General features: G+C 35.8%; 1 pseudogene; it reads left to right on the top strand.

The window, feature by feature from the left end:
* Nucleotides 1-12976: 12976 nt before the first annotated feature.
* Nucleotides 12977-13645, top strand: LOC112825979 (RNA-binding protein 4 pseudogene; annotated as a pseudogene).
* The last annotated feature ends 854 nt before the right edge of the window (nucleotides 13646-14499 follow it).

Consider the following 14499-nt stretch of genomic DNA (forward strand, 5'->3'; position numbering starts at 1 on the left):
GAGGGAGGCAAGCAGAGTTGATTGCCATCCCCCATCCCTGAGAAAAGCCATTATGAGACATGGAGTATTACTAAGCAACCTACAGGCAAGGGGATAAATTCAGCCAAGGCTGAGGGTGGCTCCCAGCTCCTCCTAACTGGACAGCCTGTTTGGGAAATTAAGAATAACCTGAAAGAGCCTCTCCCCCACCCACCCAGGCAAGGGAGCTGAGACACATCCCCACTCACTGTAGAGAGTGTCTTCTGACCCCATCTGATCTGAAAAGCAGGAGATAATTTCTGCAAAGCAAAGCCAATGGCCCTGTTTCATCAGGGAACTTGAGGTGCAGGTTCGTTTGAGTTAAGACAACAAAGAACTTTATTGACTTTAGAGCTGCTTCTCCCACTGCATCCAGGTGGGAATTTAATTCATAGTCTTGTTCACTGTAAAATACAACCTTCAGCCTGTCAAACCAGGGAACCTAACCAAAGCACATGGGAAGATACGTAGCCCATTCAACAGTCTTATGTTCACTGGCGCTTAAACGGAGAGCACAGCTCATGGCTTCCCCAATCTGCAGAGCATAACTGGTGGTCTCACCTGATCAGTGAATTCAGTGCACACTCTGGACTGATTCAGGTGCCCAAACAATAAGCTGTATAGGGCCTGGGTCCCATCCTGCTGCCCTGCCACAGCAGGGAGGCTAATTCATACCCCCATCTACTACTGAGTATAGTACCCAGTCCCTAATATCTAGTAAGCCTTACCAGAGAACACAAGCGACTGTGAAGCCCAACCTACAGTCTCACATGGGCAGGGAACCAAGCCAGCAATCTTATCCAACTGTTCTCAACTATAGACACAACCCTCATCCCTAGCCTCAGAGCTTGAACTGTTGCCTTACCCCCAAAATAGACCATAATAGTAGGCCCCACAAGCCCAAGGACATTACTAGTAGCCACACCCAGAAACCCAACTGAGCTGACTGGTGAAAAAATGTTTCTGCCAAAGCAAATCTATAAAGTCTGAAAGAGGATCCTAATTATTCAAATGCATAGTTACCAATGTAAGGATCAAGGATCATGAAAAATCGGGTTAATATGACACCACCAAAGGAAACTGATAGAACTCAAATATGACCTTTAAAAAAAAAATGGAGCTCTATGAACTGTCAGACAAAGAATTCAGAATAATCAATCCTCTTAAGAAAATTTAGTGAACCATAAGAAAACACAGACAACCAAACAAAATTAGGAAAACAATGCATGAACAAAATGAGAATTTCAACAAGGAAAGAACAACCATCAAGAAAGAAAGGAAGAAATTCTAGAGGTGAAAAATACAATAACTACTGAAAAATACAATAACTGAAGAATTCAACAGAGAGTTTCAAAAATAGAATCCATCATGCTGAAGAAAGAATCAGTGACCCAGAGGATAGGACATTGGAAAGTACCCAGTCAGAGGAACAAAGAGAAAAAAGAATGAAAAAGGGTAAGGAAGGCTATGGAATGTATAAGACACAAAAAATAGCAATAATGCCTGAAAACTTACCAAACCTGAAGAGAAATGGATACCCAGAGTCACAAGACCCAAAAGATGCCAAATAGGTTAAACATGAATAAGGGTACACCAGGATACATAATTACATTGTCAAAAGTCAGGCAAAGAAAGAATTTTAAGGCCCGAAATAAGAAAGACAGAAGTGACATACAAAAGAACCTCCATAACCAAAGTAAATTTCTCAGCAGAAAGTTTTCAGACCAGGAGAAAAAGGGATAACATATTCAAAAACTGAATGAAAATAACTGTCCACCAAGAATTCTGTACTTGGCAAAACTATCCTTTGAAATTAGGGATAAAGACTTTCCCAAACAAACAAAAGCTGACAGAGTTCATTACCACTATACCTGCCTTGCAAGAAATGTTAAAGGGAGTCTCTAAGTGGAAGTAAAATAATGCTAATTAATATCATAAAAACACAAAAAGGTAGTGTATATCTCACTGGTAACAGTAAATATATAGTCATATTTAGATTCTGCAATATGGTAATAGTGGTGCATAATTCACTTGAAACTCCAAAAAATAGTAAAATAATGATAACTACAATAATCTGTTATTAGTCACACAGTATTAAAAATATGTAAATTGTAACTGCAGTAACCTAAAATAAAAGTGTAAAGTTTACTAATTCTAATGAAGCTAACTTGCTTCAGTTTAAAATACGGAGCACTGGGTGTTATACGCAAACAGTGAATCATAGAACACTATATGAAAAACTAATGATGTAATGTATGGTGATTAACATAACATTAAAAAATAAATAAAAATAAATAAAATAAAATAAAATAGGGTGTTCTAAGCTTAATATATTTTATGTAAGCCTCGTGGTAACTATAAGGGATAATCTTATAATAATTACACAAAAGAACATGATAAATAAGTTATAGTATACTGATACCAAAAGACATCAAAACACAAAAAAGACAGCAGGATAAGAAGGAACAATGGATCTACAAAAACACTAGAAAATTATTGGGGCGCCTGGGTGGCTCAGTTGGTTAAGCGACTGCCTTCGGCTCAGGTCATGATCCTGGAGTCCTGGGATCGAGTCCCGCATCGGGCTCCCTGCTCGGCAGGGAGTCTGCTTCTCCCTCTGACCCTCTTCCCTCTCATGCTCTCTATCTCCCATTCTCTCTCTCTCTCTCTCAAATAAATAAATAAATAAATAAAAATAAAAAAAAAAACACTAGAAAATTATTAACAAAATAGCAATAGTAAGTACTTCCCCAACAATAATTACTTTAAATCCAAACTTCCTAAGGAGTAGGGCTGTACTTGACTCACTTTGCCCTTATTTCCACCCTCAACTCATCTCCCTTCCCTCCACCGTCACCCCTTGTGCATCACTTTTCCTTCATTGTGCACACAATAAATATTTGTTGAAATAAATAAACAAACAAAAAAACAAATAAATGAAACAGATTAAATTATCCAACTAAAAGACACAGAATGGCTGAGTGGATTAAAAAATGAGATCAAACAATAGGCTGCCTACAAGAGACTCACTTGAGCCTTAAAGACAGACTGAGAGTGAAGGAAAGGAAAAAGATATTTCAAGCAAGCAAATGGCAACCCCCAAAAAAGAAGGTAGCTGTACTTGTATCAGACAAAATAAACTTTAAACTAAAAAATGGTAAAAAGATACAGAGAAGCTCATTATATAACAATAAAGGGGCCAATCCATCAAGAAGATACAACAATTGCAAATACTTATGTACCCAACATTGGAACACCTAAACATATAAAGCAAAAACTAACAGAACTAAAAGGAGACATAAACAGTAATACAATAATAGCTGGAGGATTTAATACCTCACTCTCAATAATGGATATATTATCCAGACAGGGAATCAATAAGAATACAAGATATCTGAACAGCTCTATAAACTAAATGGACCTAACAGATGTATACAAAACATTCTACACAATAACAGAAGAATATACACTCATCTTAAGCACAAATGGAACATTTTCTAGAATCAACAATAAATTAGGTAACAAAACAAGTCTGAGCAAATTCAAGAAGACTAAAACCAAACCAAGTATATTCCCTGACCACAATGGCATGAATCTGAAATCAAAAACAAAAGGAAAACTAGAAAATTCATGAACATATTAAAATTAAACAACACTCTTCTGAACAACCCAATGGATAAAGGAAGAAATTAAAAAGAAAATTAGAAAGTTGCTTGAGACAAACAAAAATAAAACACAACATACCAGAATTTGTGGGATGCAGCAAAAGCAGTTGTAAGCAGGAAGTTCACAGCATTAAGTGCTTACATTAAGAAGCAAGAAAGGTCCCAAATAAACAATCTAACTCTATGCCTTAAGTAATGAGAAAAAGAAGAGCAAAATGAGCCCAAAATTAGCAAAAGAAAGTATATTATAAAGATTAGAGTAGAAATAAATAAAAGAGGGAACAAAAAAACAATAGAAAAGATTAACCAAACTAAGAGTTGGTTCTTTTAAAAGATAAACAAAATTGACAAACCCTTAGCTACACTAAGTAAGGTAAAAAGAGAAAGGACATTGGGGAGGGTATGTGCTATGATGAGTGTTGTGAATTGTGCAAGACTGTTGAATAACAGATCTGTACCTCTGAAACAAATAATACATTATATGTTAAAAAAAAAAAAGAAGAAGAAGAAGAAGATAGCAGGAGGGGAAGAATGAAGTGGGGGAAATCGGAGAGGGAGATGAACCATGACAGACAATGGACTCTGAGAAATAAACTGAGGGTTCTAGAGGGGAGGGGGGTGGGAGGATGGGTTAGCCTGGTGATGGGTATTAAAGAGGGCATGTTCTGCATGGAGCACTGGGTGTTATACGCAAACAATGAATCATGGAACACTACATCAAAAACTAATGATGTAATGTATGGTGATTAACATAACATAATAATAAAAAAAATTTAAAAAAAGTGAAAGGACCCAAATTGACAAAATTACAAATGAAAAAGGAGAAATCACAACTGATACCACAGAAATTCAAAGGATTATAATGTTTAATGCCAACAAACTAAACAACCTAGAAAAAATGAAAAAATTCTCAGAAACATACAACTTGACAAGACCGAATCAGGAAGAAATAGAAAATCTAAATAGAGGAGAGTCTGGGTGGCTCAGTTGGTTGGGCGTCTGCCTTCAGCTCTGGCCATGATCGTGGGGTCCTGGGATCAAGCCCCACATAGGGCTCTCTGCTTAGCCAGGAGTCTGCTTCTCCCTCCCCCTCTGCCCCTCCCCTCCTCTCCACTGGTGCTTTCTCTCTCTTTCTGTCAAATAAATAAAATCTTAAAAAAAAATCTAAATAGACAAAGTACTAGTAAGGAGATTGAGTCAGTAATCAAGACTCTCTCAACAAAGAACAGCCCTGCACTAGATGTCTTCACCGGTAAATTTTTCCAAATATTTAATGGAGAATTAACACCAATCCTTCTCAAACTCTTCCAAAATATTAAAGCAGAGGAAATACTCCCAAAATCATCTTATGAAACTAGTATTAATCCTGATACCATAACTGGAAAAGGACACTACTAGAAAAGAAAACTACAGGCCAATATCCCTGATGAACAGATACAAAGATTCTCAATAAAATATGAGCAAACCGAATTCAGTAGCACATTAAAAGGATCACTCATCATAATCACATGAGATATATCCATGAAATGCAATGATGGTTCAACACATGCAAATCAATCAATGTGATACATAACATTAATAGCATAAAAAAAGAGTCAGATGATCATCTACATAGACACAGAAAAAGCATTTGACAAAATTCAACATCCATTCATAATAAAAACTAACAAATTAGGCAAAGAAGGAACATATTCACTTAGAGTTCCACTAGAAGTTCTAGGTAGAGCAATAAGGTAAGAAAAAGAAATAAAAAGTATCAGAATTGGAAAGGAAGAATTAAAACTGTCTCTATTTGCAGATGACATGATTTTAAAAATAGAAAACCCTAAATCTCAATCAAAAAACTGTTAGATCTCATTAATTAATTCAATAAAGTTGCAAGATACAAAATTAACATACAAACTCAGTAGAATTTCTATACATTAACATTGAATTTTCTGAAAAAGAAGTTTAAAAATTGATAACATTTACAATAGCATCAAAAACAATAATATACTTAGTAATAAATTTAACTAGGGAGTAAAAGATCTCTACTTTGCAAACTACAAAATACTAATGAAAGAAATCAAAGAAAATACAAGATAAATGGAAGGGTATCCCTTGTTCATGGATTGGAAGAATTAATATTGTCAAAATATTAATACTACCAAAGGCATTTGTGGATTCAGTGCAATTCCTATCAAGACTCCAATGTCATTTTTTAACAGAAGTAAATAAACCTTCCTCAAATTTATTCAGAACCACAGACTCTGAATAACCAAAAAATCCTGAGAAAGAAAAACAGAGCAGGAAGTTTCACACTTCCTGATTTCAAGCTATACTATAAATCTGTAGTCATCAAAACAGCATGGTACTGGCATAAAAACAGAAAAACAGACCAGTGGAACAGAATCAAGAGGCTAGAAATAAACTGAAGGATGTACAGTAACTAATATTTGACAAAGAACTCAAAAATACTCAATGAAAAAAAGACAGACTCTTCCATAAATTGTGCTGGGATAATTGCACATTCACATGTAAAAGAATGAAACTGGACCCAAATCTTATACCACTCACAAAAATTAACACAAAATCAATTAAAGACTTAAATGTAAAAGCTGAAACCATGAAACTCCTAGAAGAATACATAGGAACAAAGACATGGATCTTGACAAATTGTATTTTGGATAAGACATCTAAAGCACAAGCAACAAAATCAAAAATAAACAAGTGGGATTATATCAGACTAAAAAAATGCACAGTGAAGATAACCATTTACAAAGTGAAAAGACAACTTATAGAATGGGAAAAAATATTTACAAAACATATATATGATAAGGAGTTAATATCCTAAATACATAAAGAACTCATAAACTCAATAGCAAAAAAACAAAATAACCCAATTTAAAAATGGACAAAGAGGAAAACAGTATGGAGGTTCCTCAAACAGTTGAAAATAAAGCTACCATATGATCCAGCAATTGCACTACTGGGTATTTACCCCAAAGATACAAATGTAGGGATCCGAAGGGGTACGTGCACCCCAATGTTTATAGCAGCAATGTCCACAATAGCCAAACTGTGGAAAGAGCCAAGATGTCCATCGACAGATGAATGGATAAAGAAGAAGTGGTATATATACACAATGGAATATTATGCAGCCATCAAAAGGAATGAGATCTTGCCATTTGCAACGACATGGATGGAACTGGAGCGTGTTATGCTGAGTGAAATAAGTCAATCAGAGAAAGACATGTATTATATGACCTTGCTGATACGAGGAATTTTTAACCTCAGGAAACAAACTGAGGGTTGCTGGAGTGGTGGGGAGTGGGAGGGATGGGGTGGCTGGGTGACAGACATTGGGGAGGGTATGTGCTATGATGAGTGCTGTGAATTGTGCAAGACTGTTGAATCACAGATCAGTACTTCTGAAACAAATAATGCAATATATGTTAAGAAAAAAAAAGAAGACAGCAGGAGGGGAAGAATGAAGGGGAGTAAGTCAGAGGGGGAGATGAACCATGAGAGACGATGGACTCTGAAAAACAAACTGAGGTTTCTAGAGGGGAGGGGGTTCGGGGGATGGGTTAGCCTGGTGATGGGTATTAAAGAGGGCATGTTCTGCGTGGAGCACTGGGTGTTATGCACAAACAATGAATCATGGAACACTACATCAAAAACTAATGATGTATGGTGATTAACATAACAATAAAAAATTTTTTAAAAAATGGACAAAGAACCTAAACAGACATTTCTCCAAAGAAGATATACAAAAGACTAAAGGTACATCAAAATATGTCCAACATCACTAGTCATTAGGGAAATACAAATTAAAATCACAGAGATATAACCACACTCCTGTTAGAATGGCCATCATCAAAAGGACAAGAGAGATCAAGTGCTGGTGTAGATGTGGAGAAGGGGGAACCCTTCTGCAGTGTTGGGGGAATAATGACTTGGTACAGCCACTAGAGAAAACAGTATGGAGGATCTTCAAAAACTTAAAAGTAGAACTACTGTATTACCCAGCAATTCCACTTCTGGGAATATATCCAAAAGAAATGAAAATACTAACACAAAAAGATATCTGCACCCTTGTGTTCATAGCAGCATTATTTAAAATAACTAAGACATGGAAACAACCTAAGTGTACATAAATGGATGACTGAATAAAGAAGTCGAGATACATATGTATTTATCATTATACACATCCAAACATATACAATGGAACATCACTCAGTAATAAGATGAGGAAATCCTACCATTTGTGATAACATGGATGGACCTTGAAGGAATTATTCTAAGTGAAATAAGTCAGGCAGAAAGGTAAATGCCATTTATATGTGGAACCTTAAAAAGATATAAAAAAAAAACTTATAGAAAAAGGGATCAAACTTGTGGTTGCCAGAGGCAGAAGGTGGGGTAGGGGGAACTGGAAGGTGGTCAAAAGATACAAACATCCACTTACAAGATAAATAAGTACTATTAATATAATGTGACAACATGATGACTACAGCTAAGACTGCTATAGGATACATACAGGAAATTTGTAAAGAGGGTAAATCCTAAGAGTTCTCATCACAATATTTTTTTTCCTTTTTTTCTTTTTTCTTCTTTTCTTTTTATTGTATCTATATGAGAAGATAGATGTTTGCTGAGCCTATTGTGGTAGTTATTTCATGATATGTAAATGAAATCATGACACTGTACCCCTTGAACTTATACAGTGATGTATATCAATTATTTCTCAATAAAAATGAAAAGAAAAACATTTACAACTTAAGACAAAAAACAACAACAACAACAATGTAGATGGGCAAAAACTTTCAAAAAGGATTTACCAAAAAAGATATACAAAAGGAGAAACATAAAATGTTGCTCAATATAATTAGTCTTTAGGGAAATGCTAATTCAAACCACAATAAGACACCACTACCTTTCCACTAGAATAGCTTAAAAAAAAAACCTGACAAAACTAAGTGCTAGTGTAGTTGTGGAGCAACTGGAACTCATACGTTACATTATTGGTAGGAATACGTAGGAATACAAAATGGTACAGCCATTCTGGAAAACAATTTGGCAGTTTCATATTAATTAAAATATATACTTACAACCTAAGAATCCTACTATTAGGTATTTACCCCCCAAAAAGAAAACATGTAAATGAAAATGTATATATGTTCACATAGATACCCATATGTGACTATTCATAATCACCAAAAATTGGTCACAATCCAAATGTCCTTAACTGGTTAATGGAAAAACAAATCAAGATCCATCCATAAAATGGAATACTACTCAGCAATAAATAGGAACAAACTATGGATACATGCAATAATATAGTCAAATCTCAAATATATTATGCTAAGTTAAATTAACCAGACACCAAAAACTATATACTATATGGGTCTATTTATGTAATATTCTGGAAAACGCAAAGCTCTAGGGATAGACATCACATCAGTGGTTGCTTGGGATTGAGAGTGTGAGACAGAGGTTTTCCACAAATGGTCACAAGGGAGATCTTTTGGGTGGTGGGAATGGTCTATATCTTGACTGCACTGGTGATGGCATGACTGTATATTTGTCAAAACTCAAACTGTACATTTAAAAGGTATTAAGTTTTATAACATGTAATTTTACCTCAATAAACATGACTTAGAAAGCATATAAAGATTTTTTTAAGATTTTATTTGAGAGAAAGAGAGAGAGAGAGGGCACACTAATGGGGGGAAGGAGCAAAGGAGAGGGAGAAGCAGGCTCCCCCTTGAGCAAGGAGCCCCACACGGGACTTGATCCCAGGACCCTGGGATCATGACCTGAACTGAAGGCATTCGCTTAACCAGCTGAGCCACCCAAGTGTCCCGTGTATAAAGACTTTTAAAACACAAAGAGTAGGGCATAACTGATGTTTTGCTCATTGAGCCACTGCTATTATGAATCTTTTCCTCTATAATTTAGAGTTTGGGCTGTACAGTAAAATACCTAACCATTTTGCCTACCTGTTGGCAAAAATGATATAATAAATTACTTTAAGATGATAAGCATCCATGTCTTAGTGTCTTCCTTAACAATAGATGGACTAGAGGCACCTAAGTGGTGCAGTCAGTTAAGCATCCAACTCGTGGTTTCAGCTCAGGTGGTGATCTCATTGTCATGAGACTGAACCTGGCATCAGAGTCCTCACTCAGTATAGAGTCTGCTTGAGATTCTCTCTCTCCCTCTTCCCATGTTCTCTCTCTCTTTCTCTAAAATAAATAGATCTTTAAAAAAATAAATGGACTAATTTCACAGAAACATCAATCTTTTTCTTTAAAATTCTACATGACCTCTTAAATCCTGACAGAGCTACAAGAGAGAAAAGGATGTCTGTGCAAAACCTCTCTTCCTCCTAATTTCCCAGCAATAGGGTACATCCGATCCAAAGTTACATTAAATTTGTCTCATCTGCTTTTTCCTTATTTATAATTACTCTTTGACTCAAAAGTATGTTATACTAACTTCTCTGTAGAGTGGGACATAACCAATATTTCTATAGAATGAAAGCAGGCAATAGAAACTCTAAACTCACTTTTGATCTTGGATTATCTTATGTTACTAAGAATATAAAGAATGGCACTCAAACAGACTCACCAAAAATGCTCTCCAACCAAATGAAACCTACAGTCAATGGTTTTACCTATAAGATGTATTTGTAAAATAAATAAGCAATTTACCCCTACTCCATCTCATCCCTCATAACCTCCATTATATGCTTATGCCTAGATTTTTATATGATATTCATTAAAGGAAAATTACACCTTCATTCCTATAAAAATGTGTTTTATTGATTCATAAAGAATAACAACTCCCATTTTTGAATGTTTACTATGTGTTAGCCAAGCATCATTCCAAGTACTTTAATTTACTCTTCATAAAAATCTATGAGACAGATATTATTATTACCCTTATTTTGCAGAAATTTAGGAAATGGAAGCACATAAAATTTAGATCATTTGCCCAAGATAACATAGCCGTTGAGTGAAGGAGCCAGAATTTGAACCTAGATAGTAATGGCACCTGAACCATCATTCATAACTGTGATTCAATAGTGCTTCTTAATGAGAAAGCTGTTAGTAAAACAAAAATATTTGCTTAAAAGCAAATATTTAATGAACATATACCATGTATTGAACACCTTTCTAGGAACTTGGGGAAAGACTGTTATCAATTCTTTTAACTCAACAATTTTGAAATAAAATTTTTAAGCAGTTGGGAAACAAGTGTGTTTTCCCTTATAGATCTGCCAACAACCAGTTTGCATTTCCTTCAGTAAGTCATTGGATTTATCAGAATTTTAATTTTTTCTACCCATGAATGAAGCAGTAACTCTTTAGGGTCATATTTGTTTTCTCCTATAACATTAAACTTAAAGCCCGTACAGATTGCAAAATTCTCAGAATTCATAGACAATTTCTTAGTTTTCTGTATCTGTCATGAATTTCCCACTCTACATAAATCATGGAGGTGTAAAGGAAACTATAAACTCAACTAATTTTAGATTATTTTATGCTATTGATTATTTTATCTTTGTCATTGACTGTACACACTTGAAAGAGGTGAGTATTGCAGTATAATTTTCCAACTTTTAAATCAGATTTTTAATTATGAATTGAATTCTTCAATCAGTTTAAACTACAAAAACTATTTTAAAAAGAAAGAATAGAGGGAGGGAGACAGGAAGAGATAGGAAGAAAAAAAATGAAAGGAAGAAAGAAACTCAGAGCTACCTAGATTTTTTTATTTGTTTTGATTTTCACTGGGAGTGGGTGAAAAGGAGGTGGATTTGGACAGAACAATGCGATACTTCCCCCTAAAGTTTTATACAAGATTAAGTAAATTATCATTTCTTCTCAAATGGGAATGGCTCCTTCCCAGGAAGTGCCAACATCTGTTTAAGGAAAACATCTGTTAGGCAAGTGGAAATATTGGGAGATATGCTGCTTACTCAGACTGTTAGGACATAATGAAGAAATCATAATAAACTGGAAAATTAAAGATTAGGATCTGGGCATAATTAGCAGTTCTTAAGGTGCCAAGTGCTGTATTTTTGAACACATAATGAGCTTGGAAGTTCCTAGTTATTGTCAGCAAGTCCAGCTGTTAGTAGTTCAATAATCTGTTCAGAAACATTTACCAGGTAGTGAGAAACAGGTTTACTTTAGGATTATTGCTTACAAGTGAGCACACAGTGAAATTTCATCAGCATGTATAATTTCCAGGCATAATCCACCATAAATCAAGTCACTGTGAGAATATGAGGATTTTTATATTACTGACTCATTGTAGGAGGTGACTACTTTAAATATATGTAAACCTGTGTGTTTCATAAGTGCAAAGACAGTAATGATAACAAAAGCATTGTTATTTACATCTTTATCATTTTCTAAAGTTACACATGTATGATCTTCCCTGTTTCCAACAAACTGAGGCAGATTAGCCATTCAATCTCTCCATTTTAGAATGAGGAAACATCTCTAAGTAATTAAATTTATTTGAGTCAGCTGTAGGGCTTAAGATCATCATAAAATTAAAATTTTAACACTGGAAGGAAATTAGAGGCGTTATCCAACATTTTCCCAACCATATTCCCACCAAATACACACACACTCACACACACACACACACACACACACACACACACACTTACTTAAGGCTACACCTCTTTATTGTATTTTCTAGAAAACCTCAAGTTCTGCTATGCCAGCATGCCAATTTCTTCCTTTCAATCAACCTGAAAAGAGATAAATTTAATCTGTAATAAATTATTTTCAAATGGTGTGGTTTTCAAGTTCCAAATTGGAAAAAAGATATATTTTCTTAAAATATTAATAATTTAAAATGTTATAATGTTAAAATAAAAGATAAAAGATGTTTGTTTATAAAGAGAAATGAGTAAATTCCAAGACAACAGACTATAAGGCTTATTAAGGCTAAAATTCTAGGTTTTCAATAATTCCAAAAAACTGCTCTTCTCAATCTTTCCAAAAGAAGACTAAAGTACAGACAAGTCCAAACATCAATAAGAAAATATCCAATTTCTCCCCTATGATAGGCCCAATGTCAGTACAGAAGAATGGCCTAACTGGTCCAGCTTTAGGCATTGCTTCTTGCATGGATAATGATGTCACTGTGTAATCCAGGGTCATCTGATTACTTCTCTATCTAAAATGATAGCAACTTCTATCCAGAGTCACTGCTGCAGCCACTGCCATTTTAGCATTTTGTCAGAAACGTCTGCACTGCAAGGAAGAGCCCCTGCTGAGTTCCCTATGGGTCGTGTCCAGAAGATGAAGCTATTCATTGGAAACCTGCCCAAGGAGGCCACAGACCAGATATGCTCACTCTTTGAGCAGTACTGGAAGGTGCTGGAATGTGACATCATTAAGAACTATCATGTTTGGGGGTGCCTGGGTGGCTCAGTCGGTTAAGCCCCTGACTTTTGGTTTCTGCTCAGGTCATGATCTCAAGGTCCTGGATGGAGCCCTGCCTCTGCTGCACACTGGAGTCTGTTTGGAATTCTCTCTCCCTCTCCTTCTGCCCTCCCCCATTCCTGCTCTCTCTCACGCTCGCTCTCTCTCAAATAAATTAAAGAAATCTTAAAAAAATAAAAAAGGACTATGGCTTTGGGCACATAGAGTACAAGACGGCAGCTGAGGATCCATACACAACCTGCACCCTACAAGCTGCACAGGGTGAACATCAATGTGAAAGCCAACAAGAATGAGAGTAAAACCTCCACAGAGTTGAATGTGGGCAACATTAGTCCCACCTGTATCAACAAATAGTTTTGGGCCAAGTTTGAGGCGTATAGTCCAGTCATCAAATGTGACATTGTGAAAGATTATGCCTTCCTACACATGGAGCAGGCAGAGGATGCAGTTAAGTCTATCAGAGGCCTTGACAACACAGAGTTTCAAGGTGGGATGTGTGTGGACTGAAATTCAGAACTGGGGTCGTGCATGAGAATACACGCTTCATGGTATCCTGTCTTTGGGACGTTCTTGGCTCTGTAGGTTCAGTACGAAACTGTGGACCTTAATTTACCTTGCTAAATTCAGACTACCTCTTCCTTTCCTCCCTTCTGCCCATTTTCCTGTTTTTCTTGTTCTTCAATACTTCTGTAGTTTCCCATTTATGGTCTGTTCTCCCAGCAGGCTTCATTGTGTGCAGAAACTGTGGTGGGGGTTGTGCTCTTCCCCACTTCCTGCTTCCAGGGGATGTTGAACTTGGGAATGACCTTGGTGAGAGTGTCACTGCTCTTGAGTCTTTTTGGCCCAAAGGCTTGTGGCAAGTAGATACATAGAGTTGGATCACTTTTTTTTTTCTGTTGAAATAAATGGTTTTTCAACTTAAAGAAAATGATAGCAAACAGCTGCAAAAGAATTTTAACTAGTTGATAGGTTTATTAACCACTTAAAAGGTGTCCTAGGCTGTTAAAAATGTCAGGGACACAATAGAAGTATAAGATGTGGTAAGTATTCTCTGGAAGCTTCCACCCAGTTGAAAGAAAACTGGCATATGTAAATCAAAAAGTAGAAAATAATTAAATCCTAAACAGATTGGAAATAATCACAAATGCAATCTGAGTTCAGATAAAGACATATCTGTGTGACAATACTCATTGTACCATAATTATGAATCTGTTTATTGAGCACCACATGTAAATTTTATATCAGTTTCTTCCTAACATTTTCAGAGTATATCAGGGCGTAGAGACCAACATTTTACAAGCAGAAGACTTCAAGCACAGCTACTGTTAACTATCTTACACTTATTGTCATCTGGTGTTACA

This window comes from Callorhinus ursinus, unplaced genomic scaffold, assembly GCF_003265705.2.
Source record: "Callorhinus ursinus isolate GAN/ISIS: 27379988/994484 unplaced genomic scaffold, GSC_fseal_2.0 scaffold4, whole genome shotgun sequence".
In the NCBI taxonomy this organism is placed as follows: domain Eukaryota; kingdom Metazoa; phylum Chordata; class Mammalia; order Carnivora; family Otariidae; genus Callorhinus; species Callorhinus ursinus.